At 41.3% G+C, this 22,013-nt stretch overlaps 1 protein-coding gene across 1 annotated transcript in view; it reads right to left on the reverse strand.

Annotated features, from left to right (window-relative positions):
• Positions 1 to 22,013, reverse strand: part of LRRC2 (leucine rich repeat containing 2) — a 1,061,896-nt gene that overhangs the window by 371,429 nt on the left and 668,454 nt on the right. The window lies entirely within an intron of this gene.

Genomic DNA, 22,013 nt, shown 5'->3' on the forward strand with positions numbered 1-22,013 from the left:
CCCTCCTGCTGACCAACATCTTGTGGATTACAAGCTCCTGAACAGTTGTTTTCTCTTCCCTCCTCAAAGCATATCTAATATACCCTCGGGCATTATTTTAGGAATTGTGTTATTCTGCCAGAACAGTCCATTTGACATATCTTTTATGGCCATGCCCGCAATATTCGCAGTGGTACTCAGAATATTAATTGTGTATCTTTAGAGGATCATAATCCTTTTAGTGTCCTGCAAGAGAATATGGAGGATGTAGTCACTGAATCTGTGTGACCAAGGGGCTCGACTCCTAATACACCTTGTTCATGCTCCAAGCCAGGTTCCAAAATACCCTCCGCATCCATTTGTTCGTCAGGCAAAGGATGAGGACAAACCCGCCTTCTCCTACTAATTCTTCCTCCTCAATTTCCATGGAACGTCTTCTGGAAGAAATTTGTTCCCTCAAGCCTTACATGGAAGAAACTAACTCTTGTCTCCAGAGCCTTGAAGAGAATTGGCCTCATACTGAGCAAAAATTGAGGACCTCAAGAAATGAGTTGATTCTGTTCAAGCAGTCACCGAACAGGTTCCCTATATGCACAAGAGATACAGCAGCTTAGACAGCAGGTTGAAAATTTGGAGAATCACATCAGGCGTAATAAACTAGGCATTTATGATCTTGCTGAAGGTCTCGAAGGTTCTATTCCCCTATCCTTTTTTCAATCCTTCCTGCCAACTCTTCTTGGCTTTCCTGACACCCCTCCATTGAATATTCAATGAGCACATTGCTAGAGGCAGAGCCCTCGTTCTTCATCTTCTTCATCTTCTTCAACGAAGCCTAGACAAGTTATTTTGTATTTTTGGGGAATACACTGACCTGCTTAAAGTCCTCCATGCTGCCAAGCAAAAAGGAAAAATCTCTTGGAATGGATCTAATCATTTTTTTGCCCAGGACTACGCCAAAGTGACAGCGGATCGCTGGAAAAAGTTCCTCGATATGAGACCTGCACTTTGCAACCTGAATGCTCGGTATGCCTTGTTTCGTCCTTGCTTTTCAAGGTGACTTATAATAACAAAACAACAAATTATGAAGATTCTGTGCTTCTTCAGCATTTCTTGAACACCTGCAGTGATGAGTCCAAGGACATTCCAGGCCATAAATGACTTTATTGTTTCAATAATGTTTGGTATTACTTGTATTTATCCTCCTTCCTGCTGTATTTTGTTATGTTGTAATGTCCTTTGTTAATATTTTCTTTCTCTTTCCTACCAAGTGCGGTTTTGTGGTCCTTTGCTATATGTTCCCTTCTTTCTCGCTGGAGGATGTTCCCTGTGCGGTTTTCCTACTAGAGTCTTCTGTCCGGCGTGCAATCTCCCCTATGTAGTTTTGCCAACTCCACTTTTATTGTCTGTTTGTGGTATGTCTTTTTGTTACCATTCTTCTTTATCAAATGTTTGATTTGTTCTGTCTTTTCGCTCTTTGGTATATTCTTCCCTATTTCCCACCTGTTCTCTTCAAATTGTTCTTTTTTTTCTTCTTTACTATATCTCTCCTATTACTCCTTCTTCCCTTTTTTCAGTCCTGAAAGTGCATTCCTATCTTTATTCTTCTATCTTTTTCATTATCTTAATAGTGAATTTGTTAGTTTAACTGTTTGCATAGTGATTGTTCATGTTAAAGCTTACTGGTTATATTTAGAGTTACTACATGGAATGTTAAGGGAGTAAATAATCCTATAAAAAGACAATGGGTATCAACCCATTTAGCCAAATTACAAATGGATATTGGATTGATTCAAGAAACCCATTTATCTGAAACCGAAGCATCTAAACTAAAAAGATGTTGGGTAGGCAATGTTTTTCCTCTCCAGCTCTAGGTAAGAAAAATTGAGTTTCAATTCATTTCAGTTACACATCAAGAATCAGATTCAGAAGGTCGTTGGGTAATTGTTAAACTTCTCATTAATCAGATACCATTAGTTTTCTATAATGTTTATGCTCCAGTTAATGTTGACAATGTTTTCTGTACCCAAATCTCTGATAAACTCCTTTTATCTGATGGTGACTATATTGTTTTTGGTGGAGATTGTAATCAAGTTCTTGACCCCATATTAGACAGGCATTCCTCAGTTAAATTTGTCAACACTAAGATGCACTCACAATTCACTTCCACCATACCCTGCAAATCTCTAGTTGATATTTGGAGGGTCTGTATCCCTGACCTCCAAGAATACAGTTTCTTTTCCCCTCTATACCAATCATAATCCCAAATTGATTATCTTGTTTTGAGTAAATCCCTATCTCAACAAGTTCTTCAATCAGAAATAGGTTCTATCTTAATATCAGATCATGCCCCAGTTTACGTAGACTTTGACTTGTTACCTTTTGTCCCTGATGTTGGTAGATGGCGCTTTAACAATACATTAATAACAGATCCTAAATTCTATAGCCAATTCAGCTCCTTTGTTTCTGAATTCTTTTCTTTTAATTTTACTCCAGAATCCTCCCCTGTAATGATTTGGGACTCTTTCAAGGCCACAGCCCAAGGCTTTATAATGAACTTAATTTCACAAAATGAGTAGTCTTTTGAAGCTCAAACTGCCCAGTTACTTACTAAGATAAAGCATCTTGAATATACTTATTATCATTCAAACACTGAATCTTCTTTAAAGAATCTTATTAATGCAAACCTTACCTTCAACAAATTATCCACGGAGGCTGCATCCTCATATCTTTATTTAAAAGGTATTTCTCGCCTTTATGGAGGTCAAAATAAGATGGGGAAATTACTGGCTAATTACTTGAAGATAGGATGAGAACGGACTAGAATAGATTCCATAAGGAGTGCTACTGGCACTTCATTATTTAAAGACAGCGAGATTATAAATGAGTTTGTTTACTTTTACAAAAATGTATATACCCCTGAACAGCAACCAACCTCAAATGCTCTTTCCTCTTATTTTCAATCTATTGAATCTCCTCCTTCTCTTCATACTGATTTTAATTCTTTAGCAACTGATATCACTTTGCCAGAAATTACGCATGTAGTTTTGGTATTAGGAAGAGGAAAAGCCCCTGGACCTGAGGGGTTTACTATTGAATTCCATGCACATTTTGCTAATCTACTCCTTCCAAATCTTTTATCACTTTTTAACTCTTTTATTGCAACAGGCTCTTCCTGTGGAACTTTTCAAGATACCATGATTTGTTTAAATCCTAAGGACAATAAAGAGCCTTCTCTATGTAAAAATGACTGCCCAATTTTCTTAGTTAACCTTTTATTACAAGATATTTACAAAAATTCTTGCTCTCCGTATTGACCGTACCCTACCTAATCTTATTGGCCCGAACAATCGGGTTTTATGAAAGGTTGATTATTATCCAATAATTCCGGAGTCTTTTTCAATATCCTTAGCAAAGCTTTTTCTCTTGATTACCCCATTGCTGCTATAGGTTTAGATGCAGAAAAAGCTTTTGATCGGATTGGATGGGATTTCATGTTCCAGGCTTTAAAATGGATAGGATTTCCTCTAAAGTTCATTTCTTTCATTTCAATATTTTATTTGGGTCCTATAGCATCTATTTTTGTTAATGGAAAAACTTCGGAAAATGTTCCTCTCTTCAGAGGAGTAAGACAAGGTTGTCCTTTATCTCCCTTATTATTTATAAAAGTGTAAGAATCCTTTTTAACCAAGATCCGACGAGATACTCAGATTAGGGGTTTTCAACTTGATAATTCCCAAGTCAAAATGTCTGTATATGGAGACAATATACTTTTATATTGCTCTAATTCTGTAACATCTATCCCCTCCTTTCTTAGCCAGGTTGAAATTTTTTCTCAATTATCTGGATATCACCTTAACTCAGACAAATGCGAAGTTCTGCCGCTCAAAGTGCTATGCCTTAAACATTATTTTTCGCATACCGTTTTTTTTGGCAGCCTTCTAAAATAAAATATTGAGGCCTATTGCTTGCCTTGAATATTTCTGAAACACTGAATTAAGATTTTGACCATAGCATCAAAATTCTAAATTACTCTATTGAACGATGGCACCTGCTTTTTTTTTCTTGGTGGGGACGATTAGATTTCATTAAGATGATGCTTTTGCCTTTGATTCTATACATACTTTCAATGATCCCAGTACATATTCCAGGAATTTATTTTTTAAAAATTGGCTCCCTTTTAACTACATTTCTCTGGAAAGGTAAACCCCCTCGTATAGCTTTATCCTCCTTGAAGGCAGAGAAATCTAACGGTGGTCTTAAATTCCCTGATTTCAAATCTTTAAAACAGTCTTTAGCTGGCTTTCCCCTGAACATAGTATTCATCCCCCATATGGATTTCTATAGAAAAGTTTTTTATGATCCCTTTTGATTTTAGAGAGTCTCTTGCCTTTACTAACAACATATCTTCCTTTCGACCTCCCATTATTTCTCATACATGCAAAATTCTCATCCCCTTTTCCCTTCTTCTTGTCCTTCTAGTTCCTCTTTAGATCAACAACCCATTTGGCACAACAACTTATTGCGTATAAAGAATTGCAGCATTTGCTGGAAAGCTTGGAGACGCAAAGGGTTGTATTTCTCAACGATTAGTTAATGATATTCCTTTATCTTTTTCTAATCTTCAAACAAAATTTTCCTTCCCTTCGTCCTTTCAATCACAATATAATCTCTTACTTCCTTCTCTTACCCAATATGTTCAATCTTTATTATCTGCCCCTAAACCACCTTTGAGATGTTCCACTCTTTTCCCCTTATTAATTTCTTCCCCTACAGCTTCCTCTTTATATAAACACTTATTTTTTCCTCCGACAGGGACAAGACAAAAGCTGAGTTGGCATGGGCAAAGGACTTGTCAAAGTAATGGTCGACCCTCATCTGGGATAAATTATGGTTCAAAATTCACAAAACTTCCAGAGCTGCTAATACTTCTCAAAGCCTTTACTTTGTTTGCCAACGCCTTTTAAAACACATGCTTTTTGATTGCCCCAATATTTCTCACTTTTGGCAATTTGTCTGGAAGCAAATTAATAAAATCTTTAAAACTGATATATCTTTCTCCCTCTCTAACATTTTCTTAGGCTCCCTATCCCTACAATGGCCCCAAACACCATCTACATTTAAATTAGTGGATCTATTACTGGCATTAGCCTTGCATTTAATAACTTCCAATTGGAACCAGGCTGACAAAGTCACTTTTAGAGCATGGTTGAATGCCGTTTGTTTTCATCACAGACTTGATACTAATTACATTACCCCTGTATCTTTATCTATCAAACAGGATTTTTTGGGGCTCCCTTTGGGTGCCTACTTAACTTGGGCTGCATCATCTATTGCTCCACATGTCACTACCTCGGATGAAGTCCAGAAACCGCCATAATGAATTGTGTTGTCTTTTTCTTTCTTAAAATAGCTTATCATAAGTATCTCTTACTTTGTATTCCTCATTACAGTATGAAATGTATTCTTTAAATGTCTTTTTTATGCCTACAGTGACTATTTCCATATGCTATTTTTTCTTGTATTGTTACAAAGTTATGAAACATTTTTCTCCCCCTGGTTTCTCCCATTCCTCCCAATCCCCCCTCCCCCTCTTCCCTCACTCCTTTATTTTACGAAGTGTGTTTTTTGATAATGATTGTATCTTGGTTTTTATCACTCTCCTTATAATACTATTTATGCAAATGGGACGTATTGTACTACTTTTGTTTGTACACACTGTTTTTCTTCTACTATTTTCTTTGCTTAATAAACTCAACCTTAAAAAAAAAAGCTTTATTGTGAGTTTAGCCACCTGCGCCATAACTGAAGTACATCATCACAATTAAAAAAGCGCACACATGCAGTCTCTTACTACCTCAAAACAAAGTCGTCTCTTACTCTTCAGTCATCTCTGCAGCAGGTGTGAAATGCAAATAGTTCATCAGCCAGTGCTATGTCTACAGCTCTGAACTCTAAAAGAGGAACTAGCACACCAAGATTTTGCATATCCCAGAGGAACAACTAGGGAGTCTGGGCATGCATTTGTATATCATTTAAAGCTTATGCTCCATGCCACCTGGAGCATAAGCATTAAATAATATGTAAATATGTGCCAAGATGACAGAGAGGCAGGGAAGGCAGAGCAGCATATTATGTAATGCTTATGCTTATGCTTGTGCGTGGAGCATAAGCATTAAATAATATGCAAATGCATGTCATGGTGATGGCAAAGGCAGGGGTCACAGGGACAGGCAAGACCAATCACTATATAGGCAGTTAAATTTGCAGTGCTTTTGTGCTACTAGATCAAATGACCGCCCTGGGGTTGGGGTGATGTTGAATCAGTGCAAGCTTCCGTACATGTGCTTGCTGCAAGCGCCGGCTGGGAGGGAGAAGAGGAGGCTGGCAGCATCATTGGCTTGGTGCAGACTGCAGACTGTCATAGTGGCCTTCTGATTTTGTTTGTGGGACAATTATGCAAAAAATCGACTCCAGTAACAAAACCAGCCCCCTGCTTCAAAACTGGCCCCCACCCATCGAGCCTCCCTGGGGATTGCCCGGTGCCTGGCATTTCCAGTACGGCCATGACTACAGACCTTCAGTCATCACTACACACATACACTATGAATGCCCACTCGCATTAAAACGCCTACCCCAGATCAGTGTGAAATCCCTGAAGAGGCCTCCTTGTGATAGGCTACCTGTGTGCAGACACCAAGTTGCACAAGACAGTAGTCTCCTATGCGCAGCCTGCACATGTGCATTCAAGCGTATACTCACATGTTCAGTTGCAATCAGCTCAAAGCCTCTGACCCTATATGCTCAGCAGTGGTCTTACCTTAAAAGGTAGACACTGACAGATACCATTCTCAGTCCTTTTACCATATGTGAGACTCAGATAGTAATACTCACCCACAGTTGATGACCAAACACCTGGTAGTCAAAAACAAAACATCCAGCAGGATTAAATGGGCAGAACCCAATTTATAATTACCAAAATATGTTAGTGAAGAGATGTCCTTTAAGATTACATAAGCCAGGGTTTTGTAAATTTAGATGCTATGCATTCATAACCCAGCATCCATACCCTTGCTGTTCTTGTTAAACATTCATGAACAATATGAGCTACCACCGTGTATTTCACAGTTGCTTGGTGGATTGTACTGTGTTGTCACAAGAATCATAAGGTCAGGTGTCTTATGGACACATAACATTAATGATTGATTACTGTTGAGGAAGTAATACAACCTCCCTCATGAAAATATAATATTCATATTTGTGAGTCTTTCTCTCTGCAATAACTATTTTTACCATTTCTTTTATTATACGCAGAATAGGCTTTAACTCTGACCTTATGCTATTGGCAGCTTGATTGCTGCTTGATGTATCATTCTGCCTCTTACGGCTGTGTCACAATATACATTTTGTAACTTTGATTCCCTTATCTCACACATGGAATTTATACATAAAGTAAACCTTTTTGTTTCACCATTTTTACATGCTTTTTTTTAGCACAGGAGATTGATCCTAATTATATGAGGGGTGCCCACTTTGCACAATGGAACAGACTGAACTCCAGTACAATGCCCTGAGGTCTTGTGAAATTAGCAACAGAAGGTTTGTGAGGCTTCGGGCGTTAATCTTGGTGTCAAATTATTAAATCTTCTTCAACTTTTGAATTGCCCCTCATCTTGCAGCAACTCACTGGTGTAATAGGATTTTCCCTTTGCCTGACTGATTTTTCTTGCCAAGGAGCTCAACAGAATCTTAAAACCCTAAGATTTTGGAGAGCATTGTGGTGACAGTTATTTCCGAGCAGGCAAGGGTGCTTCATGTATGTGGCTAAAGGATAATAAAGCATACTGACAAACACTGATAATATGGCACTTCATTACTACAATTTTGTGACGAGTGCCTGCTAAGTTGCATCTCAGCCACAGTGAAGCTGAATCCAGTGATCTTGAGGCATAGCACTGTATCTCTGAAAGAGATGATTGATTGATATTGTGTAGTATTTAAGAGGTTTGAGGAACGGCAACTGTCAAAAATGTATATTTAGAGCAGCAAGTTTATCCGTGTGTTGAATCAGCATCAGTGATTTTTCTGGTGACTATTTTCTGGCTGTTGCAGTGCTCTGCTGGCGAACAGAGTTTATTGGAAATAGTCGAAGGATGGGTCTCAGCAGCGTGTAAGTACATGTGAGACCCAGCGATAATGATCATATGGATGGAAGTATGGTATTGGTGAAACTTGGTGTGGCTTGCTTATTGGGCATGTGGTGAAGGGAGGCAGTGTGTTGACTGCCATTTGAGGCTGGAAATGGGTGGAAGCACTTCGGCCCATTCAGCTGTGGCAGCATGTCTTTCCAGCCACACAAGCTCATGTTCTTTCAGCGCGTGCATTTTAAGATACTTGATTATTGGTAGTGTGGTGAAGGGAGGCAGCGCATTAACCAGCATCTGAGCCTGGAATCTGTGGGGGTGTTTTTCTGCCCAGTCTGTTGTGGCAGCTCTTCTTTCCAGCCACATGAGTGCTTGCTCCTTCAGTGTGTGCATTTCAACAGTGCATACCTAACACACTCTATTAGGGTGCATCTATGCGCATGAGAAAACAGTGAAGTGGGATTACAGTATTGCCGCAGCAGCGGCAGCCATTACATTATTAAAGTATACCTAAGATTTTTCAGTGGGACAGCACCTACAGCAGCATCTACAGAACTGTGTCTGTGTTTTCAGGCTCTGCCCATTTGGAGGAGGAGTTTGGGACTTAAACACAAATAATAGACTACAGTATTTTAGGGGGAAGAATGGAAAGTAAAAGAGGACTATGGAAGTGTACTACCTCAGTCATTTGTAGAATTAGTACTATGCAAGTGTATTGACTTTGGAAAAGGAAGACATAAGTTAATTATTTTACAAATACAGTTGTGTGAGTATCACAGTGCATTCAGTATTAACATGGCTTCTAACTAAACTGTAGCAGCCCATCCAATGTTTTTACCACAGACAGGGTCACCTGCAATAGAATGGGAAGAGTGAATTGACATTTTTGAAAAGTATTTAGAAGCCATAGATTGGTTAATATAACCACCACCTAGGAAGAAAGCATTGTTACTAAATGCTTTGGGAAAGGAGTGGCAAAATGTTTTTACATGGCACGTGGACCACCCACACAAGTGAGGTAGCATTTTTATCAGGAGAACTGGGGACGCGCTGGGTGGTAGGAAATGTAAGCTGTGCCAGTGATCCCACCACTTTCCCACACAGTAATGTGGGGAGTTTATTTTTGTTAGCTAAATGTGAGGTTTGCAGGGGATTCTGAGTAAGAAAACATTGGGGGATCCTTGCAAGCCACTCCTCCCTGGACTCCCCAGTTGTCTAGTTTACCGAAATGTCAGGGTTTGGTTGTTTTCCCTAGATGGCCGCCAAGCCCAGCTCAAACACACAGGTGGCCCCCTCGCAAAACCAGGTAATTTTGTGATCTATAATTTTGATGCATCCACAATATGTTGGGCCCTTCCCTGTCATGGATTCTTGGGGTAATGCTGGTAGGAAATTTATGCCAGCCTAGTGATCCCACAACTTTTCCACAAAGAAGTGTGAGGAAACAATATGTTTTGTCAATTAATTAAATTTACAAGGGTCTCTGGATAAGGAAACCTTGTTATCCACACAAAACATAGCACATATTATTCCCTTGGTGACCATTTCCAAAAAGATGTGAGAGGAAAAAAAGTATTTACTACAGAGAAAGTATTCACTGCCAATAAAAAGCAAATCAAAACACCAAAACATTACTGCACATCCATCCACTAGTCAATCCCAGGCTTTCTAGTTGGATTTGGCACAAAGGTAAGTAAATGGTTCATGAAAATAACACTTTATTCACCAATGACATAACGAAATACAGTCTGTAAAAGTCAGTGTTAATAATTTCAATATTAGATCAATGAACCACCGACTTACAGCTTGTGAACCATAAAGACACGCCAAGCCATCAACCGTTTTACAGTCCATTTACACAGCTTTCATATTTCAGACACAAAAAAAAATTCACACTGCCATCTGCAAGCCCAACACAACACAATACTTACATTTAAAAATATCACAATTCAAGGGCCCATCACTCACATACGCCAACAGGACTAACACACCAATCTCATCACCAAGCACCCAGTATCAGACAACTGACAAACACACCTCAAGCAAGTCCATACGCATACTGGCTACCAGCTCCAATACACCGCAGGTCCACTCACACCGCCAGCCAAGCGCCAATCTACATACACTGCCCACCAAGCAATTATCAGCCTATACACACTGCCAGCCAAGCACCAGTCTACACACACCTCCTGCCAGATGCCGATCTACATGCACTGCCAGGCAAGCGCTAGTCCACATGCTCCACCTTCCAAGCTTCACTCAGACCCTGGTCCAACTCACCCTGCTCCTCTTCACCCTCCTCTAGGGTTCCATCAAACACAATATGGGCTTTTGACCAGTCTCTTAGTTGAGCTCTTTACTGGAAGTCCAACCTCCTCACAGAAGTCCTTGAGCTGGGCCATAGTCTAACCCTCAAGACTGGCCAACTCAAACTTCATTCTTGCAGGTGCACATCCAGAACCACAAATCATAGACATGATTTAGAATAAAAATCAAAAATGACAACCAGGAAGAATTAAAAAAAATAAATTGCCAATTGTAAAGAGAGCAGGCAAAATGCCAAATGGGGATCATAGACAATTGATTCAAATTGGTCTAACTCTAGATGTGGATAGTAGTGTGCACCAAATTACTGTAAGGTACTGTACAAACATAAGTCCTTTCCTAACCGCTGATTGCCAATGTTAGGAATGTGGTCTCTAGTTGGCAGAGGTATGCACCATGTCCAAGTAGGGACCACCACTCTAGTCAGGGTAAGGCAAATACACAACCTAAATTAACCTGTACTGGCCCTCTGGTATCTTGCCACAGAGCAATCAGACTTAAATTAAGAGGCAATGTGTAAAGTATCTGTGCACACTATATTTACAATAACTCAATGAAAACACCACAAAAAGATTCCACACCAGTTGAGAAACATAGAAAATATGTCTCAGATTCCAATGTAACCAAAATGACAAAGGTCCAATGAGTAGAAGTCGAGATATGGATTTTTAAAGAATAATCCGAAAACAGTGCTTAGAACACAAAAGGTTACTTTATGACATGAGGGACAGATGCAAAGTTAAAGTTCAAGCCCAGAATAGGTGGAGAGGTGAACAATTGGGTGAAACATTGCATTTCGTACAAAGAAAGTGAGAAATGATTGAAGGAAGGAGTAGAAGGAATGGGTTCATTGAGTGATGGTGGAAGTAAATTGATGAAAGTATGTTTGGACTTCATAGGTCCTTTGGACTACTTAGGTGACAGTAGAAGATTTGCTTTAGCTATGGGGGATGTGTTCGCAAGGTGGGCGATGGTTTATTCATGATGAATGTAATGACGGAAAATGTGAAAATATTGGAACAAATATTCATGAGAGAACGTTGTCCAGCAATCTTGATAAGGGACAATGGCACGCAACGTACTTCCACAGCTATACAGAATTTGTTGAATATACATGGAATTAAACATGTAGGGACATTGCTATATTATTCACAAGGAAAGGGCATGGTTGAGTGAATGAAACACATGATCAAAGGAACCATACAGATAACAGTGAATGGTGGAAAGGATGTAAGAAGAGCAGAGGAGAGTTTAGTGTGGGCATACGATACCACAGAATATATTGTTACAGGTGAGATGCCTTTCAAGAGAATGAGAGGAAGAGAAGCCAATCCATAGATTTCACCCCAATGCTTGGGGAAAAATTAAACAGTGGAAGATAACAGGGTACTGGTGAGTAAAGTGCGGATAGAAGGAGGGGATTATGTGAAAATTGAGTTAAGAAGAAGAGGCGAAGGAGGAAGACCAATTTCTGACACTCTGGATGTGCAAGAGGTTCATGCTAGGCATATGGTATTGATGAATGGGCAGAAGTGGAATACAAGAAGATTAGCTTTTTATTGCAAGAGTGGTGATGAATACAGTTGGAAGTGGAAAGGAAATAGTGAAAGAAAGCACAATTGTAGTTGATTCATGTTGATGAATGATTGCTGAGATGAGACGGGGAGCAACAGTTTGAGAAGAATGCGTAAGAGAAATGGAAGGTGATACACCAGTCAGAGATGAAATGAAGAGGGAATGGAGACAAGCAAACAAAAAAGCAGACAGTTAGGTTTTCTGATTGTGTAATAAAACGATGTAATGATCTGGTTTTGTAAGAAATATATATATGATGATACCTTATATTAATGAGTTGGGTTATAATATTCTTATATTATTTTCCTACATAAAGGTTCAAATTGTTATTTATTATTTCATAACGTTTTAAACAGTTTTTTAATCTAAACCATACTGTATTTTATTTAGAACTGGTAATTTTGTCATATAAGGAATTTTTATGCAATGTAATAGTTATTTGCGTGTGTAAAGAGAGGAGAAACGTTGTAATGTGATTTTCCCTTTACCTGACTCGTTCTCGTCGCCGTGGTGCTCAACAGAATCTTGGAAGCCTAGGATTCTGGACAGCGTTGTGGTGACAGTTATTTCCAAGTTGGCAGGTGTGCTTCACATATGTGGGTGTACTCTAATAAAGCATATTGACAAACACGGATGATTTGGCAATTTATTACTACACTCACCTAGCAGTTCCTTTTCATCCTGCTGCTGTGCCAATACTGGCATTCACCTTGCCTGGTATCTCTTTCTTTTCCTGCCATTGAGTCGCTGATGAAAAGCATTGGCAAGGCAAAATGGTTTGACTTGCAACTCAAAATGCAAATAACTAAGCCAGACCTATTAGCTTTGTTAACGCTTGTAAAACAAGCCCTCCTTTCCCCTGCATATGTTTCCATTGTCTGTGTTGCTCATTAATTATTCCCCTCTTCCACTTTCTCTGTATTTTATTGTGTTTCTCCTTCCTCACCCTGTTTTTGCTTTCCTGCTTTTTCACCCGTTCTTTCTAATAGCTACTCAGCACTCCAGTCCTCTCATTCTCTTAGGCAACCTCTCTTCCCCAGCCTTGCTTTCTCATTGTAGCTCTTTCCTTCCTCCTTCTGTCTCTCCACTACCAACTTGTATGCTGTGGATTTTCATAAGGTACAGTTTGTATGTATGTAACAACAACAAAAGAGTGTTCCTGTTCTGGTTAAGGTGGAAAAAGGCACAGAGCACAAGGAAACAACAAAGCCCAATAGGTTTGTTAGGAAAGCCCTCACTCACCGACCTGGTCGGTGACTTGCTTCATCATCGGGCCCCACCGGGTGTGACCGAATGCCACCCCGGTGTGCTTCGACGCCAGAATTACTGCGGAGCTGGTTTTTGTGATGGGAGGGCTATGTGAAGAAATACGTGAATAGTGTCAAGTGGTGAGATTAAAATTGCCTTGTATGTGTCAAAAATTTAATTTTAATCAAAGACCATCAAGGGCAAGGTTAAAAAATGTGTAGGTGAGTAGGGCCAACTAATTGGATGGTCTTACTCCCACTAGCATTAAGTGAAGATGTGAATGGTCAACATGGACATGTTTCAGCCGGTGTGGTATCATTAACCTGGCATTCGTCAGGACCTATGGTGTTAAACCTCGGCGGTATGGGCACTCTAAGGCCCACCCTACCAGAGGACTTGAAAGTTAAAAGTCTGTGAAGTGCAAAAAAAACAGGGGGCGGGCTTCGACGAGACCCGGTCCTGAGGGCGAATAGGCTTATCTGCAGGAGACGGACGCCGTGGGCGATGTGCCAAATGCGCCGTCCCCTCCCTCCCGCGGTCTATGGGGTGGATTTTCATCCCTGGTGAAGTGCCTTTTATTTTTAGTCTCTAAATTTTAGAGGCTGGAGGTGTGTGCGTCCTACCTTCGGGTGGTGAAGCCCGCCCCCTGTTTTTTTTGCACTTCACAGACTTTTAACTTTCAAGTCCTCTGGTAGGGTGGGCCTTAGAGTGCCCATACCGCCGAGGTTTAACACCATAGGTCCTGACGAATGCCAGGTTAATGATACCACACCGGCTGAAACATGTCCATGTTGACCATTCACATCTTCACTTAATGCTAGTGGGAGTAAGACCATCCAATTAGTTGGCCCTACTCACCTACACATTTTTTAACCTTGCCCTTGATGGTCTTTGATTAAAATTAAATTTTTGACACATACAAGGCAATTTTAATCTCACCACTTGACACTATTCACGTATTTCTTCACATAGCCCTCCCATCACAAAAACCAGCTCCGCAGTAATTCTGGCGTCGAAGCACACCGGGGTGGCATTCGGTCACACCCGGTGGGGCCCGATGATGAAGCAAGTCACCGACCAGGTCGGTGAGTGAGGGCTTTCCTAACAAACCTATTGGGCTTTGTTGTTTCCTTGTGCTCTGTGCCTTTTTCCACCTTAACCAGAACAGGAACACTCTTTTGTTGTTGTTACATATTACAATTTGGGGACTAAGAGTGTCCGTGACTCTCCCTCTCTCTCTTGTTGTTTGTAAACAGTTTGTATGTAAACATTAGTAACCAAATTCCAAGCTAACTGATCACCTGATACAATCAATGTTGCCTTACACAAGCTAATTTGAGTTATTTGATTGAAATAAAATTTGACCAGATAGTCTATAGACATACAGACACATGCATCAAGCCAAATGGGCTCGCAAAAATAGCGAATCGCTGTTTGCGAATGTAATTTAGCCTTTTCCAATGCAGGAACCAAATACTGAGTAATAGACGAATTCGCAATAATAAAGAATCGCAAAAAAAGCAAAAGCCAATTTAGTGAATCCTCTCATGAGAGAACCTCAATAGCGATAGCAAATAGTGATTCACAAACAAAGAATCGCAAACAAATGCATGTAACTTCGCAAATAGCGATTTGCACGAAATTCGCAATTTTGCAAGTGCAGATTAAAGGGAATCACAATCAGGTGGTAAACAGGAGTAGAAAAAAATCACACGGTTGCAACCCCTCAGAAACCTATTTAAACGGACCTAGGAGGTCTCTGAAGCTTTTCACAATGGCAGCGCTCTACGTGATGGCGAGAAGGATGAGGATCCATGCAGCAGCCCAGCGCAGAAGGAGAATACAGGAGCAGATTTTCAGAGTGTGCATCACATTGTTGGGAGAAACACCTGATGAAATCGACGACAAGTACAGGCTCCACGGTGATATGATCCTTGACCTAATAACAGAATTGGAACCCCTAATGCAGGGCCAGACCCGTAGGACCCATGCTATCCCCACTCATGTCCAGGTCCTATGTTGCCTGCACCTACTTGCGTCAGGCAGTTTCTAGGGGGTAGTATATGTAGCTGGAGGGGTATCACAAAGCTCCCTATCACATTTCTTCAAGTCCTTCCTGGACGCCATGATGACAAGGATCCACACCCACATCACCTTCCTCACAACCTAACAGGAATTGAACAAGATCAACAAGGTCTTGCCAGCAACTTGCTACAACCTGCCTGGGGGTGCCGAAAGTCCTCTACGCCTATCTGCTTTGGCGCACTTTGGTTTCCTCCCTGCCGCCGCTCGAGTCTCCCTCGCGGCCGCTGGGTGAAGGGAACTACATTTCCCAGCCTGCACTCTGACCCGGAACACCTTCCCTGGGGTCACCGCGCCCGGAGGCGCTTGAAATTCCCGCCGTCCTCGGTGGAGCGGGTGTCTTGCCAGCAACTTGCTACAACCTGCCTGGGGGTGCCGAAAGTCCTCTACGCCTATCTGCTTTGGCGCACTTTGGTTTCCTCCCTGCCGCCGCTCGAGTCTCCCTCGCGGCCGCTGGGTGAAGGGAACTACATTTCCCAGCCTGCACTCTGACCCGGAACACCTTCCCTGGGGTCACCGCGCCCGGAGGCGCTTGAAATTCCCGCCGTCCTCCGCGTCGCGGGACGCGAGCGGGACGCCCGGACGAAGCCCGGACAAAGGGCGGACAGTCTAAGACAGTCCAAGACTGGCCACGACTGGACTGGCCCAGGACACTAACATTTGCTGCACTGTGAGTTATTTGTCGCAGTGTTTACTTGCTACTGACTGTTTATACACGCAGGGGCTATTTAGCTACTCTTACTCTGCCTTCTTGACTAACCATGTCAAAGCAGAAAACACCTATTACCCCTGCCAATACCATGGAGAACTACCTAGTACACAGGGTGACAAAAATAATTAATGATCGGAGGTCCTCCCTAGGGCTTAATGATTCCCCTCCCTGCGCTCAAACAGAAGTTTCTTGCCTAATCGATCTGGACATAGAAGCTACGAATCTAAGTGATGCTGAAAACGTGGAAAATGTTGTTTGTTCAGCACTAAATGCTTCTATAAATGTTTTACAACCTGTTATAAATACTGAATTGCTAACGGGAGATGAATCCAACTTGCACTGTAATGACTTAGTGTTAGTTGATGGCAGTATCACCCCGCCAACGCCAGTCCCTGCTCCAAGAGCAGTTAAGAGGTCCACTAAAGTTCCCGCTAAAAGACCAGGACTACGATCGAATAGTAAAAAACCATCAACCCCGCCTAACACTAAATACAAAAATGTAATTGATGACATAAGAGAGGAAGGGAGTAGCACTATAGATTGGGATGACTTGTTATCGAACAAATTTATGGGCATGTTAGAATCTAGGATTGTACGAATAATTAAACCACTTATATCCGAAATAGATCACTTGTCCGATAAAGTACATAAACTGGAGTCCTTATTAAAAACAGCAAATGATAATATGGGGGACATTCCGAACTCGATCATAAACAAAATAGATGAGCTTCAGGAAAATATGATTGAGAACGTAAAAGCTACATCTGCACCAACGCAGACTGGTGCTACTAGTGCCAAAAGTGATCTTACCAACCCTACTGTTGTAGTTCCCCCGCCAACACAAGAGAATGGTTTTATATCTGACTCCCACCCTGAATCAAATCCTGTAGAACTGATAGTGGAAGCGTCGCCTCTAGTTTTAGTACTTGCCAATGTCCCACTATTGAGAAAAGATCAGATTGAGACTCCAGACTCCCTTCTAAATAAATCATTGCAGTGGTTAGGCAATAATATCCAAGCAACTCCTTGGGGTAAAGAAAAGTTGTCTGAAGATTTGTTAACAGCAAGAAGAGTAAAGTGGATAGGGTCCAAACCCAAGAAATTTGCCGGGGATTGTGTGGTACTAAATCTGAAGGGTCCAGATGTATTGCCAGACATCCTACAAAATATTCTTCCACCCCAACGCAGAACGGCAGAAATAGTCCCGTTAACGCTAGACTTCTTCTACAGCAGAAGAGGCCTACTAGCAAAACCAAGTATCCTTAGAACCAAGTGGTCAGTGGTTGGATCTAGAAGGGCTAGGGGTGGCCCTAGCGGTGACTGGGGGTTAAATTTGGAAAACTGCTTCTCGGCTTTATCTGACTTAAACGAATGTGATTGACTCGAAAGCCACGATCTAGTCTCTCATATTAGGCCGATGCAGCAAAAACATGTAGGAGATGGAAACATAAACTGCTCTAATCTGGTCAACCCGAATATAGAGAAACAGAAATCACCACACTTGGCATGTAATAACCCCGCTTCAAATGAGCTAAAGATAGCAACCGATGTTTATATGTGTGCTACTGGGGCGAAAGAGACCAAGATTATCGCAAGGGAGGGAAAAACATCTCTATTAGAAGTGCCAACCAATACAAGCGATCAGAAAGAAGATCGGTTATTAGATCAATGTAAAACTAATATACTATCCCTTGTATCATGGAATATTGCAGGCATAGCAAGTAAGATAAACACTCTGGAATGGGCTGAATATATTAATCAGCACGACATTATTATGCTGCAAGAAACCTGGTCTCTTACCCCAACATTCAAAGTGGGATATTTAAATTATCACATCCCGGCAACTAGAAACCGCCTCGGACGTCCTTCCGGAGGCTTGTTAATATGGGTACGACAATCCTTAAATGTCAACATAAGACAACTATCAATACCATCTAATGACATTATGGCCCTTACTGTCAGATGGGATAACGGCCAAGAGCTCAGCATCTTTAACGTTTACGCCAGGGGAGTGGCTAGGGGTCAATCTTCTAATACTTTAGCAGTTTTAGAACAGAATATAGAATTATTACCACCACAAAATCAAATAGTAGTAGGTGGTGACTTCAATGTAACTTATGAGCCCCTGGGTGAGGAGGACAGGATTTTGTCTGAGGAAGAGGATGCCAAGTGGGGAATCCCCCAGTTGGATTTGCCTGCCATTAAAAAATGGAGTAATGTGGCAATTCAGTTAAAAAGTCTCTGCTTAGCCAGAGGGTTGAGAGCGGCAAATGGGCGCTCGCCATCCGATCTAGTAGGTAATAATACGTTTGATAATGGGCGCTCATCTAGTAGAATTGATTATATATTAATAGATGTAAAATTTTGGAGCAAAATGCTAGACATGGTTGTAGAACCTAGACTAGAAAGCGATCATAATCCCCTACAACTAACCTTTTTTTCCCATTGCAAGTCCTCACCGCATTCTAATGACAATGGAATGGTGACGCAGGATGTAGTATGTTCCAACAACCAGCGCCACCTCAAATGGAGAATGATGATAAAAGATAATGTAAAATTAGAGGCACTTAAAGTGTTAGTAGTAAATGAAGTAAACAATATCAAGTCCAAACAAGGGATGCCTAGCTTCCAAGACTACATGATGGAGGCCCATGACAAACTCTTCTCTAAATTGCAAAGTTTTTTTATCAAAAGAGTAGATCCTAGTAAAGAGGGTAAAACCCAGCAGAGGCAAGGTTGGTATGACAAAAGTTGCAGATTGGCACGACTTAATTTGAGTTTAGAGCTAAAAACAGGCAATGCAATAGCAATCAGGAGAGCAAGAGATGCATACAGACAAGCCCAAAAAAGGGCCAAGAAACGATGGGATGAAGAAGGGTGGCAGGAATTGAAGGAAGCTTGCGCTGCCAAGGATTCCAAGCGCTTTTGGGCTATAGTAAAATGGGAGAGGGGAGGAATAGCTGCCCAGCCACAAAATAATGTTCCCATCAATAAATGGACTGAGTTTTTTAAACCACAGTATGCCCGCAACCCGGTCCATGCCTCTGTTCAACCTCCGCCATCTATTTTCTTTAAAAACCAAATATTTGATGAGAACGAAGTAACTAAAGCATTGGATGGCATAGCAGGAGGAAAAGCGCCAGGCATGGATGGCATCCCGGCCGACGTATTTTTGTCGGACCGGAATGCGTGGTGTTCATATTTCAAAATGCTGGCTAACGCTGTGGCAATGGGGGGGGAAGTGCCCCACTCATGGAAGGGAGCAGAAATAATCCCCATATTTAAAAAAGGAGACAAAACACTAGCCCAAAACTACAGACCAATTAGTCTCATAGACACAGCGCAAAAATTGATGGGTCGACTAGTCCAGAACAAGTTACAACAATGGATTGACGACAAAAATATACTATCCCCATATCAGGCAGGGATTCGCCCACTGACTAGTAGTGTTGACCAAGTCCTCTATTTCCTAACCATCTACTGGAGAAATGTCACACTCAAAAAGGGATCGTTGTACGCTGTCTTTGTAGACCTAAAAGCAGCCTTCGACCTAGTCCCCAGAGAAAAATTGTGGCAGACCCTGGCTGATGTAGGTCTAAGCCAGGAACTCATTACCCTCCTTGTCCGCCTCCATGACAATAACTTTGCCAAAATTAGATGGGGCAAGCAAGGTGAAGCCACAGATCCCTTCCCGGTAGAACAAGGAGTTAGACAAGGCTGTGTGCTAGCTCCAACACTATTTTCAATTTACATTAACGGAATTGTTGACCATCTAATGAAATCCCCAAGTGACGCCCCAATTATAGCAGGTCGCCACGTCCCAGTTCTAATGTTCGCGGACGATACGCTCCTACTTTCACGCACCCCGAGCGGTCTCCAGAAAGTGGTTGATGCCTTTGGGGAATTTTGTGATAGTAGAGGACTTGAATTGAACACCACTAAAACTAAATTCATGTGCCTAAACTATCAGTCCTCTTTCAAAGGAGTAATCAAATATAAAGGTACCCCTCTAGAGAAAGTGGACGCTTTTACCTATTTAGGCATCACCATGCAAGGAAACATGAAGTGGCAATCGCATATTGATAATACTCTATTAAAGTTTAACCAGCTTGCTGGTGCAGTAGCACTGAAACATCGCAAATCACTAACAAAACCGGTGAAATCTGCACTTGAGATATACAATATGAAAGTATTAGGTGCCTGCTTGTATGGGTCTGAACTGTGGGGGTTTTCAAATCTGAGAGAATTGGGACGTGCAGAAAATAGGTTTTTGCGAGGGCTTGTTATGGTCCCACAAAGCACACCCATGCTTCCTCTGAAATTGGACCTTGGCAAGAAAAATATTGAGGATATAGCTAGACTACGGCCACTCCTATACTGGAGGCGTTTGATGGTGACCCCAGAGCTGGGCCATTACGCTGAAGCTTTGAAGGATGTCGTTGAGTTTGACCGTTTCCATTGTATCGAATGGCTAAAGGAACTCAAGGGGCTTCTTGTATTGTTAAAATTGGATCATCTATGGGGAAACTATGATGTGGCTAGCTTTCCATCGAAAGCAAAATTGAAAGAACTCTACTGGGAAATGGTGTACGCAGTAATGTTTTGTAAAGGTTCCCAATCAGCATTGACAACTCGCTTCTGGGACATTAAAATGTATCCGTCCTGTGAAATATACTGGGATATTATAGAACGCCCTTACGATAGGAAATTGTATTTCCAATTCCGCATTGGAACCTTACCAGTAAATGCATTTAAAAAACATTGGTCTCCCATGTGGGATGATCATTGCTATTTTTGTAAGGACCAAATTGAACATATTTCCCATCTGCTGTTTTGTTGTCCACTATATGCTAACCCTAGACGTAAATGGCTGAAGCCAGTGTGCCAAAATATCGGCACACGTAGTCAATCAACAGCCTTGAGAATACTTGAAACGGATTGCTCCACACCTCTTGTAGTTGCCGTAGCTAAATTTCTTGCCTGGGCATGGTCAATACGCACACGCACTTTAAAGTCAAATGTGAATATATTATGAATTAGTGCTGTTCTACCAAATTATCCAATTGCATTGTATGAATTGTTCTTTTTATATAGAAACTAATTGAATTTTAACTATAGTATTTACCATGTAATATTCGGCTGTCAAAATGTTTAATATGTGTTTTTAAAATTATTTTTAAATATAGTATTTATTGTATTAGGGTTAGGAAGGATGCTTTTATGACAATTGTCGAATAAAGCTTTACAAATTGAAAAAATTGAACAAGATCAAACTGGACGTCTACCAGGTAGCACAGTTCCCTCATGTGATCGGTTGTATAGATTGTACGCATGTTGGCATTTGTCCCCCAGCAGATAATGAATACATTTTCAGGAACAGGAAATCCTATCATTCTATCAAAGTACAATTAGTCTGCAATGCAAAATATATCATGACAGACATTGTGGCGCAATACCCTGGAAGCACCTATGATTCCTAATTATTTCAACACAGTGGCATTCACACCTGTCTGCTCAGGGGTGAATTTGGCGAAGGACATCTGCTTGGTAAACACATATACTTATGTCCCACACAAAATTCCAAAATGCAAATGCATAACTGTCGCTAACCCTTTGCTTACTACCCAGTAGGTGACAGCGCATTCGCCGTACGGAACAACACATTGACACCCTACCTCAACCCAGCCACCCCACATGAGCAGAGGTACAATGCAGCACACATCAGCACCTGGAATGTAATTGAATGCACATTTGGACTGCTGAACAGTCACTTTCGCATCCTCCACAAAACTGGTGGAGCGTTGCACTACCGGCCAGAGACCTGCTGACGGATTGTGGCTGCATGTGCCATGTTGCACAATATTGCAACCAGGAGAGGCATACACATTGAAGTGTCTGACAGTGAGTCTGAGGGGGACAACCAGCCACCAGCACAACTAAAACAAGCGCAT

The sequence above is a fragment of the Lissotriton vulgaris genome, chromosome 3_1 (assembly GCF_964263255.1).
Source record: "Lissotriton vulgaris chromosome 3_1, aLisVul1.2, whole genome shotgun sequence".
In the NCBI taxonomy this organism is placed as follows: Eukaryota; Metazoa; Chordata; class Amphibia; order Caudata; family Salamandridae; genus Lissotriton; species Lissotriton vulgaris.